Source organism: Acinonyx jubatus, chromosome A1, assembly GCF_027475565.1.
Source record: "Acinonyx jubatus isolate Ajub_Pintada_27869175 chromosome A1, VMU_Ajub_asm_v1.0, whole genome shotgun sequence".
In the NCBI taxonomy this organism is placed as follows: domain Eukaryota; kingdom Metazoa; phylum Chordata; class Mammalia; order Carnivora; family Felidae; genus Acinonyx; species Acinonyx jubatus.
In genome coordinates this window covers 185250665-185264898 of record NC_069380.1, presented here as the reverse complement: position 1 = coordinate 185264898, position 14234 = coordinate 185250665, and the positions used below count along the sequence as shown (strand labels likewise).

Sequence of the window (14234 nt, the reverse complement as noted above, 5' to 3'; positions counted from 1 at the left end):
CTGGGATTCTCTCTATTTATCCCTCTCTCTCTGCCCCTTCCTCACTTGCACTTCCTCTCTCTCAAAATAAATAAATAAATAAATACACTTTAAAAAATATTAAAAAAAATAAAGTGAGACCAATTAAAAAAAATAATAATAAAGTGAGGCCAATTGGTACAGTTTGTTCTCTTCAACATTCAATTGGGAATAAGTGAATGGAGAAAGAAGAGGTTTGGGTGTGGCCAGATCAAAGTTTTTCTAGGGAAGAATAATAGGAAGAGAAGATAAGGACATTAAGGTCGTTTGTGTAAGGGAGTGATTATAATGTTGGACCATGAAATCTACACTGGATAGGAAGGAATTACATTAGATAATGCAGAGGAAACACTTACTAGGGGTCCTGGCACATTGTAAGGGCTCAGTAAGCAAGAGCTAGTCTTTTTTTTTTTTTTTTTTTAAGTAGGCTTCATAACCAGCATGGAGCCCAACCTAGGGCTTGAACCCTGAGCTCAAGACCCGAGATCAAAAGTCAGACACTTAATTGACTGAGCCACTCAGGCATCCCAGCAAGAGTTAGTATTAGCACAAGCATTCATCCTAAGTATACTAAAACCTGAAAAATACCAGGCAAAATTAACTACAGTACTATACTCTGCCCAAGTACTTGTGATTAAGCCTCAATCCCACAAATAAGAGATGGCTTTGAAGATAGAACAATAAAATCCAAGACAAAGATAATAATTAACAAATATATATGTATTTTAGGTATAAACAAATAAAAAGCATATTTTTGAGTTCACCACTGCCGGAGCGAAAAGTCGTAATTGCTTTCAACACTAAGAATTTATAAGAAGCAGCATGCCAAAAGCACATCCAAACAAACACATCCTTCACTTTAAATACATAAAGCCTTGCTTACCCTGAAATGGTTCAGCCTGATGCTATGGTGGTTTTCTCTTTGATGTATGCCTCATCTTACAAATCGTTACTGACTTGCTTTCAGCGAGACATTAATGCTGACACAGAGAGTGCTTTTCATCTGTTACCCATATCTGCCAAGTGCAAGCTGCGGTTGACTAATTGGAAACACACAACTAAATGGAATAATGTTATCAATGTGCTCTGGGTGCCCAAGGCCACAGCCCATTTTCCTTCAAGTTTCACTATTATTCAAAAATTTGGCTAAGAATACATTTTATTTCTATGTTCACAATAGACAGAGATGTTAATAAGTAGAATGTCAAAATCACATATATTTTAAAGGTTAAAGCATATCAGCAAAATTCAGGAGCTGGGCCACAGAGCAAAAAAATCAACAGATGGTAGTTGTGGTAGGAGGCTCCATCTGCCAAACCAAGGTCCTGCTAATTTAGGATTAAGATGAACTCTCTTTGTCAACACTGTGATAGAGGGAATGGTCCCAACCTTTTTTTTTTTTTAAGATTTTATTTTTAAGTAATCTCTACACCCAATGTGGGGCTCGAACTTACTACCCCGAGATCAAGAGTCTCATGCTCCACTAACTGAGCCAGCCAGGTGCCTCTGATCCCAAGATTTTTGAGCTAAGCACGCAGGTGGATGGGGTTGCCAGTTACTAAAATAAGGGGGCTGGGCCAGAAACAATAGTTATGTGTTCAAGTCTTTGATTTTATACTTCTAAATGTAGGAGACTCAACTTTATTATCTGCAGAATGGGTGTGATAACTGAATGTTTCTCAATTCTGTCATTAATTTCATTTTTAAATGTTTATTTATTTATTTAGAAAGAGAGAGTGTGTGTGGGCATGAACACAGGGATGGGTGGTGGGGAGGGGCAAAGAAAGAGGGAGAGAGAGAATCGCAAGCAGGCTCCACACTGTCAGCACCGAGCCAGATGCAGGGCTGGATCCCACAAACCATGAGATCATGACCTGAGCGGAGATCAAGAGTGGCTCGCTCAACTGACTGAGCCACCCAGGCATCCCTGTCCCCCAAATAAAAGCTTTAAATAAAGTAAGTGGAAACAAGAAGTTGTATACGAGGCATTAAGGAGTGACTGGACCCTGGGGTCAAGATGGGGTGGGGAGGAGGGGCAGCTGCAGCCTGCCAATGTCCCACTGCTCAGGCCAATGTCCCACTCCCAGACCAATGTCCCACTGCCCAGGCCAATGTGCTGCTAGGATTTCATGTAACCTTCCACAGAATCAAAGCCTGGCAGAGCACAGCTAGAAAAAGGAGAGGGAAAACATCTCTTCCCTGCTCCGTGGGGTTATTTATCTATAATTTGGTGTAACTAGGTTCAAGGATGGCATTTCTCTGGAGCTGGTTCCTACCCCACTCCCTTTCTTTTGTGGATCGCTAGGAAACCTACTTGAGAACACTGCCGGATTTGGCTCGCCCAATCAGTACTCTGCTGGAGGACCTGGGACCTGCATTTATTTGTTTACATGTCGATCATTTATGTAACACCTTTGTTAAAAATGTTGCAGGTGGCTCTCCATCACTGTGTGAAAGCCAGTGTCAGGTCAGTGGTCCATGATGTCATACGTGATCTGCTGCACCGTTATTTCCCTGACCCTCTGCTCCTGTCACAGTGGCTTCTTGGCCATCATACCGTGAACACTGCTGTCTCAGGTCTTTGTATTTATTGTTCCCTCCTCCTTAACTGTTCCCCTCCCCCCTCACAACACCCTTAGATATTCGCATATCATCTTCTAAAAGGTCATTACTCAAGTGTCACCTTTGCAATAACACCTTTTCTGAACACCTTGCCAAAATCGCAACCCACCCCCAACCAGCTTCCTATTTCCTCCTCCACTTTACTTTCTCTCCATAGTAGATAGGGACAACCAGCATACTATTTACCTATTTACCTGATTTATTGCCTATCTCTCTATTAGAACATAAATTCCATAAAGGCAGCAATCTTATTGTGTTTGTTGCTTTACCCGCTGTGCCTACAACAGAGCCTGGAACATACAGGTGCTTAGTAAGTATTTATTTAAATAACTAATCTTTCTGTGTTTAGCATCTCCCTCTTCTTCAAGGTAGGACTACTGGGCCAAAGGGATGAATTTTTTTCTTTACAGTTCTTCACCTCAGTTGTTGTGTGTATCAATGGTGTGTTTCTTTTTCTCATTGAGTAGTATTCCATGGTATGGGTATATCATGATTTGTTCAACCATTCACTCATTGAAGGACATCTGGGCTGTTTCCATTTGGGGGCTATTATGAATGAAGTTGCCATAAATAATTGTGTACGGGTTTTTGTGTGAACACAAGTCTTCATTTCTCTGGGACAAATGCCTATGAGCACAATTGCTGGCTTGTATGGTAGTTGTATATTTACTTTTTTTTTTTTTTTTTTTAAGAAAGAGAACATGAGCAGGGGACAGGGACAGAGACAGAGAGGGAGAGAGAATCTTAAGCAGGCTCCACACACTCAGCACAGAGCCTGACATCGGGCTTGATCCCACCACCATGGGATCATGACCTGAGTCAAAATCAAGAGTTGGATGCTTAACCCACTGAGCCACCCAGGCACTCCTAGACAAGATACTTCTAAAGCATCCAACATACTACGTGTCACAGTGTTATGCACAGTTCCAGACTCAAGCTGTCTGGGTTTTTGTGTTGGCTCCAGCACCTATCAGCAGTTCCTTGTGACTTCGTTTTGTATCATTTCTTCATCTTTAAGAATGAGTCCAAAGATAGTACAGTCAGCAATATATAGTGTTGTGAGGATTGAGGGAGACAGCCATAAAAAGTACCCAACAAAGTATTTGTCTGGCTCAGAGTAAACTTCAGCAAAATGCTCTAGATTGTTTTCTGCTGTGATTTCATGGTTTTGAGATTGAGCCCTGAAATGGGCTCTGCGTTGGGTGTGGAGCCTGCTTGAGAGTCTCTGTCTCCCTCTGCCCCACCACTGTGAGTGTGTGTTTGCTCTCTTTCTCTGTCTCAGAACAAAACAAAAAAAAGTATTGGATGCTTAACCGACTGAGCCCCCCAGGAGCCCCATATATTTACTTTTCAAAAGACACTGCCAAGCTGTTTTCTAGAGGGACTGCCATTTTACGTCTCTACCAACAATGTAAGAGTGATCCAGTTTTTCCGCATCTTTGCCAGAATTTGGTTATCATCACTATTTTTAATTTTAGCCATTTTGATGCCTAGTGATACTGTAGGTTTAATTTGTACCTTCTCTAATAGCTAATGATCTTGAACATCTTGTTTTTGTATGTTTAGTTGCCATTTCTCTATCTTCGCTGAAATGTCTCTTAATGTCCTCTGCCCATGGTCTAATTGGATTGCTTGCTTTTTAGTATTGAGTTTTAAGAGTTTCTTCAATATAGTCAGAGTACTAGTCCTTTGTCGTAATTGTGCTTTGCAATACTGTCTCCCACTCTATAGGTTGTTTTCCCATCCTCTTAATGGGGTATTTCACAGAGTAAAAGTTTTTAGTGTTTAGTTTTCAATTTTTCCTTATATAGGTCAGTTTGGAGTCAAGTCTAAGGATTCTCTGACCAGCCATATCCTAAAGATTTTCTCCTAAGCTTTTCTCTAAAAGTTTGAAAGCTTAAAGTTTTACACTTAAATCTGTGATCAGGTTTGTGTTAATTTTTGTATAATGTAGAGTCTGCATTTTAACAAGCTCCTCATTGAGAACTGCTGGGGAGAAATTTGTAGGCCTTCAATAGTGATGTGAAGGTAAATGTTGCACAACAGTCTCCAGATGGGGAGAGGAAATTTCTGTGGTACAAATACAGCCTTCATAGCTGACTTCAAGCTACCAGTACTATGCCACTGAACACAGAGTCAGGAAGAGCTGCTCAGAAGCACACTAATATGTAGTATTTCCAAACTTACAACAGATACAGGTAATAATAAAATGTAGTAGGAAGTATTTATTACCTTTGTTTTGTTTTGTTTGTTTTAGTGTAATTTATTTAATTTTATATCAAGACTTTGGAAAGTTCTAAGAGTTTATCCTACTTGTAAGCTAACAAATTGTCAGTTTCATGGATGCCAGCAAAATACATGAGACTCCCAGGTCAGAAACAAAGGCCTTTATTACTCACAGCAGCTGCAGTAATCAGTAATCAGCATTATCTTGCACTAGTTCCCTGAGCCCCGATTCCCATGGGGGGATGCAAAGTGGGCCAGCTGCTACTTACACTTGCTGTGGGTTGAACATGGGAGAGGAAGCCTGAGCTTAGGGACTTGAATCTTTTATGATAACTTATCATCTTTTGTAATGCTCAGAGGTAAACATCATTTTTATTATTCTGAATGATAAGCAAACCTGCCCTTTCTTCTGGAGGTAAATACTAAACAACTCTGAAAAGACCACCTGGAATGAAGAGTCAATGCCTCCACTTGCGATACCAGCTAAAATGAGAGAGAACCATGAAGAATTGGCTCCCAGTGGTTTACATAATTTAATTTTAATAATGGCTGGGTTTACCAGCTCACAAAATTCCTGAAAATTTAACAATAGGCCCTCAGAAGCCAGTACTATATTTGGCCCCAGCACACAAATGTGTTTTGAGGAAGAAAAAAGGAAAGGGAAGAAAGGACAGAGTCCCTCTGGGTTGATTTTACCAGCTTAGGAGCCCAGAAGGCTGGAAATGAGGCCCCATCACTGGAGGAAGCTGTTTTCATATTTTGTTTCGTTTTGTTTTCCAGAATGGTTATGATTATCATGGAAATTATAATAATGGTAATTAAAGTAAAAATAGCAACTATTCTTTATTGGCTGTTAAGTTTAGGTCATACATTTTGGGGTTTTATCTCATTTAATCTTCATGATGGCCCTATGGAGTAAGAATGATCACTTATTGTCATTTAATAAATGAAAAAAATGAAACTCCCAGGGGTGAAGGAAAAATACTGGGCTGGGACTGACCTTTTCTGGCAAACTTTAGTTCTGAGGAGTTGCAAATTCACAGTCCTAAAAGCAGCTTTTCCACTCAGAACTCACTTCAACTGGCATTATTTGCTTTGCCCCTGCCTTCTCGCTGCCCTTCATAGAAGCAGCGCTCTGGGGTGTAATGGTGGCAGGGCCAAGAGTGCAGGTTTCTGGTGTTTATTTGCCAGTGAGGTCCAGTGTAACCTTGGGCAGATTGATTCGTCTCTGCACCTCTGTTTCCTGATCTGTCAAATGGGCTATTGATACTGTTCTGCCAATCTTGCACAATTATCCTGAAAATCAAAGATGCATCCAAATTGGCTGGGCTTGGAGCTTAGGCTTCATGACTTTGTACCAGCCATAAAATCTCTGGTCCCCTAAATTTCTTATTTATATTGTGAGGGGGGCACATGTGGCTGCTATGAGGCTGTCAGATTCTAAGTCTATAAATGAGATAATAGTTCCAGGAGGGCCTGGAAAAGCCAGAAAGCAGCTCTCAAATGTGAGGTAGTGGTTTCATTTTCCACTGCCCCACTGCTTTTATTTTTAAGTTCATTTATTTATTTTGAGGAGGGGTAGGAGCAGAGACAGAGGCAGGGAGAGTGCCCCAAGCCCAAGTAGGCTCCATGTCGCCACGGGCTCAATCTCATGACCATGAGATCACGACCTGAGACCACAACCTGAGATCCGTGACCATGAGATCACAAAGAGTTGGATGCTTAACTGACCAAGCCACCTGGGTGCCCCATGTCTTACCTGTTTTCAGCCTCCTATGGTTGTGCAGCCTCTGAGCTCAGAGAGGGTCATGTGAGCATTTGTGATTTGAATCTTCAGACTGCCAGTGATGTAGTTCATGTGGGGCTGGCCTCCTTAAGGCAGGTGAAAGCTTACCCCAGATGTTAGGGAGGAGGCATCTGGGAGGAGCATGGATGGGGGGAGGTGAGGGGGTGGGAGTGGGGAGTGTGTGGGGGCTCAGGCATGAGCTGCCTCTGGGCCCCTCAACTCAGGGTCTGCTCAGAGCTCTGCCAAGTGGTCAGGCCTGGGTGCTGGGCCCAGAGTTGCCAAGGGAATAGTTGGAGGAGGGCATTCTAAGCCCAAGGACCAGCAAATGCAGGGCCTAGATGGGGGAATAAATTTGTCAGGTTCAAGTGGTAGCAAACCAGCCTGGCTGGAGAGACAAAGGGGAAGAGGTCATAACCTGCTCTAGGCAGCCACACTTACAAGAAGCCAAGGAGCCTCCAGGGGGCCAGGTGAGGGATGTTCTCCAGTTCTTTTCACCACCCAGCTCTCAGGCATGGTCTGGGAGGCATTGGCCTTGGGAGGGATCCTCCTATCTTCCAAGGTCCCAGATACTCTCAAAGGAGTGGATCAATCCCCCGCAATGGGGCCAATAGCCAGCAACATCCAGCTCTGGCTGTGCTCCGAGAGCTCTTCCTCCTCTCCAGTTGTCTGCAGGATGGGGCTGGGCCAGAGGGAAGTTGGCTGGCAGGACTCAAGATGCAGCCTTGAAGACTTGGCTCTTGATGCCTACCCATTAGAGCCAATGCTGCGTTACCTAGGTCCCTTGGCCTCTATTTGTCAGTTCCAGAAACCCATTCACCTTGGGAGAAAGGCTTCTGGTAGCACAACTGGTATATCATAAAATCGCAGAATATCCAAACTGGAAGGGAACTCGGAGGTCACTGAGTAGAGCCGGAGAGATGGCTGTAAGTTACAACAGACTCCCAAGTGTCTTCCCAGGCTGTAGGCAGTGGGGCTCAACCAAGCCACACAATCTGTAAACCCATCTGGGGAGTTCACAAGAATTCCCAATTCCCAGGCTGCACTCCAGATTGATTGTAACAGAATCTCTCTGGGAAGAGGATTCACATTTTTAACGCCCCACCCAGGTGATTCCAATGCGCAACCAAGGTTAGGGACCAGGGCTCTGGTCACTTGATGCCCTCTGGTGCTGCAGTCATTATAAGTGGGGTCTCTGTGGTCAGACAGACTTGGATTTGAGCTCCTGCTCTGCAACTTGTTCCACTGAGTGACCACAACCAACTTTCTGTGCCTCTATTTCCTCATCTGTAAAAAGTGCATCATAGTAACACACCTATCTGATGTGCTGTTCTCAAGGCCAAATGTATTAATCCATGAAAAGCACATGGCACAGTGCTTCATTCCTTGTAAAAGGCCAACAAATGTGTTCATTGTCATTACTTTCCCAAAGTCAAGCATTCCATTAGAAAGCTCTTCTTTAGGTTAACTTCAAATGTTATTCTTATGGCTGCAAGAGTGATCTCAAGCAAGTTCTCAAACCCAAGTTTGCTTCTATCACCCGCCCACTTAAAATCATTCTGTGGTTTTCCGTTATTCTCGGGGTCAAGACAGAAGTCTTCAGTTTGACCCACCAGTCTTCAAGATCTGGGCTCTTCCAGTCATCTTATCCTCTTACACCTTTCCCCCGCCCTGTGGCCTGGGGGAGGGGACTTTTTTGATTGCCTCCAGCTGCCAGGCTTTGTCACACCAAGTGCCTTTGCATGTGATCCTCTGCCCTGGAATGCCTTCTCCTCTTGGCTGCCCATGGCTAATTCACCCTGTAGCTCTCATCTTTGTCTTCTTTCTACCAGTTCAAGTTCTCCCTGACCTCTCTTATCAGAACAAATCCTCACTGCCATTCTCATGGGACCATGTCACAACTGACATTTCACATTTATTTGGTGGTCATTTGTCCAACATCTATCATCTGTGCTAGACTCTAAGCTCCAAGAAGACAGAGACCATATCTGTGTTTTCCTCATCCTAGTATTCCCAATGCCTAACTCAGTGCTTGGCACATAGCTGAGGGTCAATAATTATATGTTGAATAAATAAACTGGCCAAAAACAGTCACAAGATGAAGTGCAATAGTTGTTTAAGTCTGCCTTCTAGAGCTTCTCAAAGCACCCTTGACCCCAGGCCCCTTTGCAGAGGTGGGCAGACACTGTCAGGACTCCTGTTCCCCTCTCCTCTCTATTCCTTATAGAAGGTGGCTCTTCCAGACACTCCACACCCTGCCCTGGGCACGTTCTGGTTGTACGGTGCCTGAATGGGACAACAACTAGGGGATGGGGAGCCTTTCAAGAGTGATTCGCCCACACAGTTCTACCAAGTGATGAGGCAGTGAGAAGTGGTTCCAGATTTAATGCCCTCCTTAGCCTTTCACCTCCAGGGCCCTTGGTCTCCATGTAATTAAGCTCATACATTAAATGAGTTTTATTTGATAGGAGAGCCCCAAGTGGAATATGGACTTTTTATACGAGGAGGCCATTTTGGATAACTGTCAGCCTCAACTTGAAGATCAAAGACCACATGGGATAGGGCATGAATAGGTAAAATAGCCTTGCTAATTTACAAGGGCATCAGTGAAAAATAATCCCAGAGATAATTCTTCCTTCTTGTTTTTAATCAGGGCCAATCTGAGGGAAAAAATTATGAAGTAGATGAAGAATGGCTTTAAAAAAGCGATTTGGCCAGAGCCGTCTTTGTGTTTTTTCTGAGAAATTTTTTTCTAAGCTCTGTCTCTGAAGCCGGGAGAGTGGGAGGGACCAGGCCAGAAATTTCTCCAAGGTTCTTAGGAACCAGGGAGCATAGGATTGCCCTCAGGCACTGTGGTTGAAGAGTTACACCTTCCAACTCATCCTCAGAGCTTTATATTCTTTGTCCATCTGGGCCTAAGGACAGCTGTGGGAGTGGCACCAAGAAAGGGGATAATGAGAAATGAACACCTCCCATTAAAGAGCAGAATTGGAGCCTTCCTGTTTTAGTTTGTCCCTCAGCCACTGGTCAGGGATTGGCAAAACTGGCTGTGCCATAGGGCCAGCTAACTGGCCTGTTAACAGGCCAGACAGGTCCTCCCCTCCCTGGGCCCTGCAGGCCCCACCAAGGAAACTGCAAGGAGGCTGGAGGAGGTACAGCTGTCTCAGCCCCTCCCATGCCCCCACCTGCCCTGGTGGGTTCTGACTCCCCAGGTCTGACTCCCTGCCTGACCAGGGGACCACTGGTGCCTTGACCTGGCAAGTCCTCAAGAGATGTCTGCTGAATCCATCGTAGACTCGATCCTGCTTTGTAGGAGGGCAGTGTCTGGGGCCCAGCCCCCTCACCACTCACCAGATCAGGGCACTTCTCATTCCCTGGCTCTCCTTCTCCCAGGGGACACACAGGTGGCAGGGAGGGCCCACACATGGGTCTGCTGGCAGCCAGTATCGCTGAAAGCACACCCTCTGGATTCAGATGCCCTTGTAGTCCCGGCCTTGCATTTACCAGCTAGGCGACCTTGGCACTGACCTAACCTTTCTAAGGGCTCAAAATTCTCCATCTGTAAAGTGGGGATGATGATCCTCATAGCTGCTCACTGGGGTGTTGAGAAGCTGAAAAAATACAATACATGGAAAAAGCCAGCCTAAGGCTAATGTGAGAGAAAGTGACTTGTCTTCCAGCTCAGGAAACCTAGTACCAGCAGTTGGTTGAAACTCTTCAGTGGAAGAAGACTGAATATGGAAGTTCAGCCTTTCAGAACATGCTGGCCTGATTCATCCAGCTGTTTTAATTTATGTTTCATGAACTCTTCTAGCTCTGCTTCAGAGACAGAAACATAGATGTTCAGTGCCAAAATGGATTCTGAGACCATCTGATCCAACCCTTCCTTGTACAGATGGTAAAACTGAGGCCACCAGATGGGAAATGACTTGGCCAAAGCCACTCAAGAAATCAAGGCGGAGCTAGGACTGGAACCCAGATTTCTTGTTTCCCAGACAACTGCTGTATTCCTGCACTATCCCTGCTATCTCTGCAATTTTGAGTGTATGTGAAATCCTTTAACTGAAAGTGTTAGGAAGGCACGCGGCTCTTGTGTTTTATTCCTTTTCTTTTCCCCAGTGGAAGGTCATGGCTGCATAATACCAATGGCCAGAATCTCTCTTTTTTCCCTTTGGCTCTGAATCTAGAAAACAGCCTAGAGAAAGACGAGAGAGGCTCTTCAAGCCTCTAAGCCTCAGGACTGGAGGTTTGTGTGGTAGACGTTCTCCCCCTAGTGGAATGAGCGAAGATGACAGGCCGGAAGTGGAAGAAAAGAGAGTTTCCCCTTCCAGGGCCTGGCTGCCATGCGTCTGATGCTGCCAGGGTCTGTGGCCTCCCTCATCTCACTGTAATCACAGCACCGTCAGATCCCAGCTTTACTTAAAATTCGGATATTTTGTTCATTGTAGAGTTTTTTTTTTGCATAAATTTTGATTTATTAAAATATTACCTTAAAATACTATTCGTATTTGTTACTGAGGTTTTTGGCACCCCCTTAAATTTTGTGTCTGAGGTAAGTGTCTCATTTGCCACCCGCCCCTAGCCATAGTCCTAATTCGGATGTCAGCCCTGGGAGACCCCGCAGACACATGACATGCAACCACCCTCACTTGTCCCAGGAGCCGTGAAGTCCAGCCAGGGCCAAGGCTGGCTCGTCAGGGCGGCGTGGGCCTGGTGCTCTTTGCACCATGATAATCGGAGCTGCAGATTGTCCAGGCTTTCTCCAAAGGAGATGGTGACAAAGACTCTTTCTTGGCCCAAACACCACTCACACTACTCGGAGCTCTCTTCTTGACTAGGCCTGTCAAGCTCAGCCTATAAAGACTTGAACGAACATTAACACAGTTTCTAATAGCTCAGGGTCAGGTCCCTAGGATGACCCTAAGCCTCCCTTAAAGTGGCTGATTGAGAAAACTCTAGGAAGCCAAAGGAATGTGCTATTTATTCCAGCCAACATGTGAAGATGGCACCCTGTGTCTCCCAGTCTCTGTGGGAGGGTAGGAACCCAATTTCAATAAACACCACTTAGCAGACCCAGGTGGGTATCACATGGACCAGCTCCCTTCCTCTATTTTGTAGTTTTCCACTTCCCTGACCCCACAGAGCCCCCCCATCCCTATTCCCTCCATCCCCCTTTAAAACACTTAGTCGCCTCTGTAGAAATTCAAGTTGGGTTCAGTTCACGTGGGACACTTTTCCCTATTGTAAGATTATATTACTGATTAAAATCTGTCTCTACCACTTTAACTAGGGTCGGCTTTCTTTATCTTTAATAGTGGCTGCCTTTCAAAATGTGCCTATTATGAGAAAAGAACTGGGGTTCAAGGGCAATTTTATTGCATTAAGATGCACTGGGTTCTGGGTCTTCATCAATGCCTACAAACGTGAAGGCGTAAAGACAGGTCCTGTTTGCTGAGGCCCACAACGAGCAGCCAGAGGCAGGAGGAGGGGCTGCTACCCCAGTGTGCCTGGGAAGGCCACCTACTTGGAACGCCTTCCTCACTTGGGCCTCCATCCTGCCTCATCTGCCTAAGGACTTCAAGTGGCCCCCCACAGAGGCAGCCACCTCAGAAGTGGGAGTGGATAAGCCAGCCCTCACCCTCACCATCAGCAGGCTGCCAGCAACTCTCTCAACCGTGTCACCTGCTCCTGTCCCACATGCCACAAACCTGGTGCTCCAATCACACCATCTCCAGCAGCCCCTGGACCACATCTAAGGAAGGTCTCTGCCTCTATCTGCCCCACCCCCCACAAAGAATGCTAAGATCTCCCCTCACCGTCCCCCCCTCCCCATCTCCATGGCCCTCCCTGGGGATTTCCCTGGCAGGGTGCCAAAGGGACATGGGTTAGGTCAGGCCCAGAAGGGGCAACCACAGGGCTTTGGGATCCTGCCCATCTTGCTCAGGCTGGATTTATTACTTAGACTATAAAGGGTTAAGTCAACTGCCTTCAAATGACTAAATCCCTGTGGGAAGGAAGAGGAAGTGGCTAAAGATGCTCCTAAAAAGTTTTTTTTTTTTTTTTTAATAAAGGAAAAGAAAAAAGAACCCTTCACAGACAAAGATAACCTTCCACCTTCCTTCCTACGGGGGTGATGGGCAGGACCACAACCCATACACTAATCCACTCGGGCCCCAAATCCCTTCCTGGGTTTCTTAGACCCATCCCAATCCCCTACTTTTTGTGGCCCAGAGAGAATGGAGTTATTTTAAGTAATCCTCATTTTATTTAAGGAGGGGCCACCCATTTCCAGGACCACCCCAGGCAGCCCTGCTGGTCCCACCTTTCCAGCTAGAGGTCAGTCAGAGCAACCTGCCAGCTCCATCAGAAACTTCTCTTCAGCAATTGACCTGTGGGGCTCTCTCAGCACCAGCCACTTCATATTGTAGCTTTTTCTGTCCCTCAGATCCCTGTACTTTGGAAACCCCTGAGGAGGGGGCAAGATTCACTTACACATTACTCCTTCCTGCCATCTTCTCACGCACACTTGCATATCCTGGTGTATCCGCCTGATTGAGAAGTGAGCTTGTAGGTGATTTGTAACTAACAATAAAGTGCTTAAGTGTGAGACTGGCTTACTCATGCATTGAGCAGATTCAAGGTTATCCCCATATTAATGTCAGCTCACTCTTGCATTTCCATGAGATTTCCTGAGCAGAGTGAACTCTTTGCCATGGCCTGTGAGATTCTGTATCATATCCAGCCTCACACCTTATGCCTCCTGTCTCCTTTCTCACTTCACTCATCTCTCTGGCCTTCATTCAGTCCCTGAGATATTTTCAACTCTTTCCTGATGCAAGGTCCTTGCCCCACAGCTCCTTCTTCCAGGAGGCCCCTTCCCCCAGACCTTTGTCTTGCTCTGTCTTCTGCTTCTGGACTCAGCTTAAAAATAACTTCTTCCTGGGGTGCCTGGGTGGCTCAGTCAGTTAAGCATCTGACTTTTGGTTTTGGCTCAGGTCATGATCTCACGGTTCGTGAGATTAAGCCCCGCGTTGGGCTCTGCACTAACTGCGTGGAGACTGCTTGGGATTCTCTCTCTCTTCTTATTCTTCTCTCTCTCTCTCTCTCTCTCAAACTAAATAAGTAAACTTGAAAACAAATAACTTCTTCCTGGTGCTGACTGGGAGGGCACTTAAGAGAGCCTTGGGGAGTGGAAGAGGGGGAAATATTCTGTTCGTGACCTACATGGAAGTTACAAGCTGTGTGCATGTGTAAAAACTCATTGAGCTGTCCACTTAAGATTTATTGACCTTATGTAAGTAAACCTAAAAAAGTAAAATCTAAAAACAGTTTCAACTTCTTCCTTGTCTCATTGCTATAGTAGTAATTCCTGTTACTCTTGACCATGGCATGTGTGTCTCCATCCTGGAACAATAATTATATTCTTTGATTGTTTATTTGTAAGTTGTATCTCCTACTAGAATGTAAGCCTCACAACGACAGAGCCTCTGTCTATCTTGTTCACAGAGGCACCTTCCAGAGCATATCATAGTGCCTGTCACACAGTGGACACTAAAAAAATTTAGTGAATGGAGAGGTGGGAGGA

The 14234-nt window shown here is 45.1% G+C and overlaps 1 protein-coding gene across 2 annotated transcripts in view; it reads right to left on the bottom strand.

The window, feature by feature from the left end:
- CCNJL (cyclin J like) overlaps positions 1 to 1033 on the bottom strand; it is an 84384-nt gene extending 83351 nt beyond the window's left edge. Inside the window, exon 1 of one of the 2 annotated variants that reach the window (XM_015063872.3) lies at positions 902 to 1033. The gene's annotated coding sequence lies outside the window, so the exon portion shown is untranslated. The remainder of the gene's footprint in view (positions 1 to 901) is intronic. The other variant, XM_053226880.1, reaches the window with a different exon arrangement.
- Between the last annotated feature and the right edge of the window lie 13201 nt (positions 1034 to 14234).